Below are 5,796 nucleotides of genomic sequence, written 5' to 3'. Positions count from 1 at the left end.
AAAATCCAAACCCTATGTCTGTGTACAAACACTTAATTAACTCCAGCACCTGTGGCCATACCCACTGCCCTGGGCAGCCTGTTCCAGGGCCCCACCGCCCTCCGGTGCAGAACCTGTCCGGAACCCCCAGGTGCCCCTCCCCTGACACAGCTCCATGCCCTTCCCTCGGGCCCTGTCGCTGTCACCAGAGAGCAGAGCTCAGCGCTGCCCCTCCGCTCCGCTCGTGAGGGGCTACAGGCTGCCATGAGGCCTCCCCTCAGCCTCCTCTGCTCTGCGCTGAAGTAACCCCGTGAAATTACCGAAATCACTGCTGTTCTTCTCTTTCTATGCCACCATGCCAATGAAAGCAACACAGAGCCTGCCTGTGTCAGAGAACAGGGGTTATTAACAGTGCAGTCTGGAACTGGAGATTGTGTCATGTCAGCTGAGGTCTGAATGTCATCTCACTGCAGGTGGTACCACATGGGGGTTCCATGTTGGCAGCCACATGAAATGTCACCTCTCTGTGCCAGCTGGCTCGCCTGTCCTTGCTGATGGCACCAGCTGTGTATTCCTGCAGGCACCAAGGCCTTCTGTCACCACACTGTGCGGGAATGTGCTGCTGTGCGCCTGCTCAGTGTGTGCCTGTGCACACACGCAATGGCCCTGTGTGCACCAGCAGAAGGCTGTGAGCCTGTATTCAGCACCACTGTGCTGTGCCGAGCAGCTCAGATGCTGTGCATCTTCCCCCACCTAGGTGTTAGGGCCAGTGCTTCACAGTGGTTAGGAAACCCATAAAAACTGAAGTTGTAGTCTAAAGCTGGAAGGGTGAGGGCTGACTGCTGATGCAGCACCCTTGGTGTTCTTGACAGAACCATCCTGCATTTCCCACTCCTCAAATGACATGGAGAGGATGGGGTGTGTATGACAGATGGGAGTCTGTAGAGGAGCAAGTTAGAATCGTAGAATCATAGAAAAGGTTGGAAAAGACCACTAAGATCATCTAAGTCCAACTGTCGATCCATCACCACCACACCACTAAATCATGTCCCTCAGTGCCACACCGACCCTTTTCTTGAATGCTTCCAAGGAAGGTGATTCCACCACTTCCCCAGGCAGCCCATTCCAATGCCTCACCATGCTTTTTAAGAAGAAATGTTTCCTCATATCCACCCTGAACATATCATATCCATTCCTTTCTCCAAAACCCCAACCTCTCCATCTCCACAGAACTCCGTAATTTTGTTCTGTAACCAGTACCAAACCCTGCAATAATGTACATTAATAATACAGGGAGGGAACTAAAGTGCATTAATGGTACTTTTTTTCCCCCCTCAAACTCAGCCCACAAATTATCTATGGCCTCATCGCTTAAGACTGTCCAAAAGCTCCATTTCAAGCATGTGGCTGCAGAGATGAATGCCTAAGCAGGCAGGAAAAATATCATTCTGTCCACATTTTAAAATTCTGTATTGAGGTCAGTATGAAGTTGTATTTTTCCATGCTTCTGGAGTGCTCACATCTGCATCACATACAGCAGAGAGGATGGCCTGGCTCAAGCTGTACTCTCCATTCCCCCACTCATTATACAGCCTCACGCCTTATATAGATTTACCGAAAGAGCTCAGCTGTTCCCTTGTGCCTTGGCTCAGAGCACAATCCAATGTCACGGACGGCAGTCGAGCAGCTCGAATCACCCTCCCACACCCTAACCCTCCCAGTGAAAAGATTAGATGTGCCGATTGAACTGATGCCACTTAAGCACTAATACGCGTATGCTTTTCGCTGTTTGCTAATTCCAAATGTATTTTCATTTTGTCATGTGGCTTAGGGGTGCCATACATAGAATTCAAAGCCAGAACAGTGAATTTTCAAGGTGCTTTAAAGCAAATGGAAACAAGTTGATAACATCAAGTGCTGCGGTGACCTTCCCACAAAGAATATCTAAATATCACGTCCCCAAACTCAACAAGATGCACTGCTGCTGTTACAAAGCTTTCAGTAAAAGCTTTTCAAAATATTCCATTTTAGTCCAAAATCTACCGTGCCATGTAAATCCCAAATCCTTTCATGCAATTTATCAGCAGACAATAGATCAAAATAGTTACTGAAACAGCTTCTGTGTCATCCGTGTGTTTTAAAGGTCACTTTGCTACTGATGAGAACTGCAGGACTCACTCGCACAGGGAGAAGCTAATTGCTCAACATTTCATGTCAGTACGCTCAGACTCTTCCAAGCTGTTCATTACCATTTCTACCCTGACTCTAATGGAATTATTTAACATTTAAAACCATCAGACACACTCAATCACACAGCTCTGCAGACATCGCCGCACTGAAAATACCTCTTCTTCAAGTGCGGTGGACCAAATAAAGGTGTTCATTCCCCATTTTATATCGAGTCAGAAAAGTGCCGTGACTACGATCGCACTCTTCGTATTTCCTCGGGCCACTGCAAAGAATTAGATGTCTATCACATAATGCATATTTTTTTAACACTGTCTTCCTCCACTTATCTGTCTGCCATTGGCACTCTGGGTGTCAGTCAGTACCGATGCAGTATCCGCCTCTCTCTCGTCTCCCTGCCCTGGCATCTGTGAGTCATCTGTTTGACAACAGCGAGCTATTGACTGCTTCGTGTACACCGCGTGAGGGTGTTTCAAGCTGTGTCAAATGCCAGAGTTAATTTGGAAGTCCTCCTGCTTGGAACCGAACCAACAGGCAAACAGCTACGTTTTTCCCATTGATGAAAATCGTGCTGGGGCAACCCGGTACTTTTCAAAGCATGGGATGAAACATCACACACCAGAAAACAGATGGAAGAGGCGTTTCTAAGGCATAATCCGATGTTCCCTGAAATCAAATAATATTTGTGGTGCCTTCCCCGAGCTTTGTCTTGTCCTTGAGGAATCATTTTAAGTACAATATGATTTTGTATTATTTCCATTAAAATCTTCTTAGATGGGATTAACTAATCATTATTCCCCTGCAGAGCTTTTTAGAAGCTTTCTTTGGCTTATTGCTGGAAGTTAATTGCAGAGTCAGGAAGCATTACCCGCTAACATAAACAATAAATAAAACTAAACTTCTCCTTCATACGCTGCTTATTGTGGAGTTTGTGTACACACATCTTGCTGATGTTTGCTTGCTCTGATAAGTGATGGCTTGAAATCCATCAAAGACCATGGAATGTAATTAATACCCTATTCTAGTTAGCAAGTGTAATTCCTATAAACAGCTTATTAAAACAAACACATACATTAAAATGAAGCTGGAGCACTTGACAAGGCTTTCTGCACAGCTAGAACAAGGGAAAACCCTTTGGGTCCATATGAAGGTGGGCTGCTTCCCTCTGGTGAAGAACCTGTTCCTAACCCCAACCTGAACACCTTGCTTTAACACCTGGCTTTCACATAAAAGCTTTTATCTCACACTCCCATGGCCATCTGCAACCATCTGATAACCTAAACGGCAATGGTGGGCAGTTTGCAGGCCTCCAGGGCTAACAGAACCCATGTCCCAGCTGAACAATTTCGGCTCACATATTGGGACAGCTGGTGACAGGGGTTTTTTTTGGATTTTTTTTTTGTTTCTTTTTCCTTGAAAAGGATGAATTGAGAACACAATCCCAGCCCCTGAGCAACTCTTTGCATACATGCTTATCCTGCTTAGGAAAATATGAAGTCGAAGAGAGAGAAAAACTGTTCTATATTCAGTGCAGGCACTAAGAGCGGGGCCAGGGCGCCCAGCGGGGCCGTGCCCGCAGCCGGCTGCGGTGCTAGGGCGCCACCTGCTGGGCGCCGGGGGCGCAGCGCCGCACGGCGGGGTGCGGCTGCGGCTGGCTGGGGGCTTCGGGGTCCCTCTCTCCCCTCTGTGTGTGGGGGGCTGACAGTGGGGCTGGGCTGGCTCTGGGCAGACCCTCTGGGGTGCCTGAGCGACTTTGCATTGACGTGCTGGCAGCAGGTGTGTGCAGGTAGCAGCGTCCCTTGATGGTGGATTTGTTGGCGCTTCAATCTGGCTATGATACCTGTGGAGATCAACCCTAAGGGCACCCCACAAACCCTCATACCAGAGGGACAGTGCTGCCGTCAGGCAATTAAGATGATTAAAATATCTACGATGATAAAATAAGCTCTCTCTGACAGGTGTGCTACAGACAGTCATCTCAACAAATGGCAGGAAGGAAGTCCAGACTCTCTACATCCCTTGGAATATGGCTATCCATCTTTTTCTCAGATAGATATGTATTTTTTAAAGAACCATAAGCATCCTTCTTTTGCAGTGACAGTATAACAAAAGTTAAATTGCTTTGCTTCTATAAACCCATACAGACAATAAATGCTCAAATTAGTAGTCTGGCGTGCACGCAAATTCTGGATAATTTGCAGGAAATAAAGTGTTTTCTATAGAGCACAGATATTACCTTAACAATGATCATGAAACTCCTTGTACTATAAGGTAAATAACTCTCCAAAGCACTTTAAGAATTGTCTGACAGATTGTTCTTTCCAGTAAAGTCATTCATTCATGTAAAATCACAAGACATTCCAGGCTCTGAGCCCTGGTACTCAGTGCCCAGTGCTTAGCAGTAAGTAATGCAAATCCCATTTCTAGATTAGAGTACCAATTTTAAATTTGACATGATTTAATTTTAGTTGATTTGCCTTAATTATAGAAAGACCACTGTGGTAACAATAATTTTTCAAACCAGCTTGCAGGGACAGTTTCTTGGCTTGCTGAAGTCAATGTGAGAACACACTGCTGCCAGAAGCTGTGCTCCTGCTGTATCTCTTGCACCCTGCATTGTTTATCGCACAACCACTGACCCAGCTGAGATTATTCAGTGTGCTGATCTGGCTCAACCCACAGAGCAGTCATTTGATCTTTAGTGTCAGTGCAAGGAATGGGGTCAGTCTTGTCTGTCCCCTCCACGAGGATGAGCTACCTGGGAAACTTCCCACGAGGTCTTGAAGGAGCTAAAGATAGATAGCAAATGACAAAAGATAATGAAGAACAAAGAAAAATAAAATGATTATATTCCTTTCCCTTTTCATGTATATCATAAATGTAGTACTCCATAAAGCAGACTCAAGAGAAATTATCGTTTCAAATGCATGGCTCTTCCAAAAAGACTGGCACATTCTGTTATTCTCGGGGTCCTTGTTCGTTTCAGCCCTTATGTCTCTGGTCCACCAATGACTTGTAAATAAGCCCAAAGCTGACTCTTGTGACTTCACCGAAGGCATCTCAGTCTTACTTCTGAGCACATACATTGGGCCTGCGTGGTGTTGTTTGGGCTCACCTGCTTCTCTCAGCTATCCTGTGCTGCAACCCCCTGCTGACAGGTATTTCCTTCTGGTGTAAGCTACTGATTTGTGCATTGGTGTCTTTTTTAGTTTTTGTTGTTCAGCTGGTTTCACAGAGATAGGAAACTGTTCATTCATATTAGTCAATATTTGCAGAACAAAAAAATTAATTGTAAGAGTTGCTCATATAGGTATCAAAAAGCTTGTATTAAGCCAAGGTTTTCCATGTAATCACGGTGTCCATGTGGCACAGCTGTCATCTCTATACACTTAGTAAAACAGAAAGCTTCAGCACTCTTAAGGCAGGCTTATGGAATGATGTGTTAATCTACTCCCATTAACAAGACAGCAAATTCCCAGTTGATTACCCAATTTAAATTAAGCACATGTAATCTCCCTGTGACACTCACAATGGTGTTAGTGTAATGCATAGAGAGAGAGGCGGGATGAAGTCAGTGTGCTCAGGAGTGCTCAGCTTCCAACGTTAATGTTATTTAGGCACTCTGAATTT

Source organism: Numida meleagris, chromosome 1 (genome assembly GCF_002078875.1).
Source record: "Numida meleagris isolate 19003 breed g44 Domestic line chromosome 1, NumMel1.0, whole genome shotgun sequence".
In the NCBI taxonomy this organism is placed as follows: Eukaryota; Metazoa; Chordata; class Aves; order Galliformes; family Numididae; genus Numida; species Numida meleagris.
The sequence above is the reverse complement of the archived record's forward strand: the minus strand, read 5'-3'. Positions refer to the sequence as shown.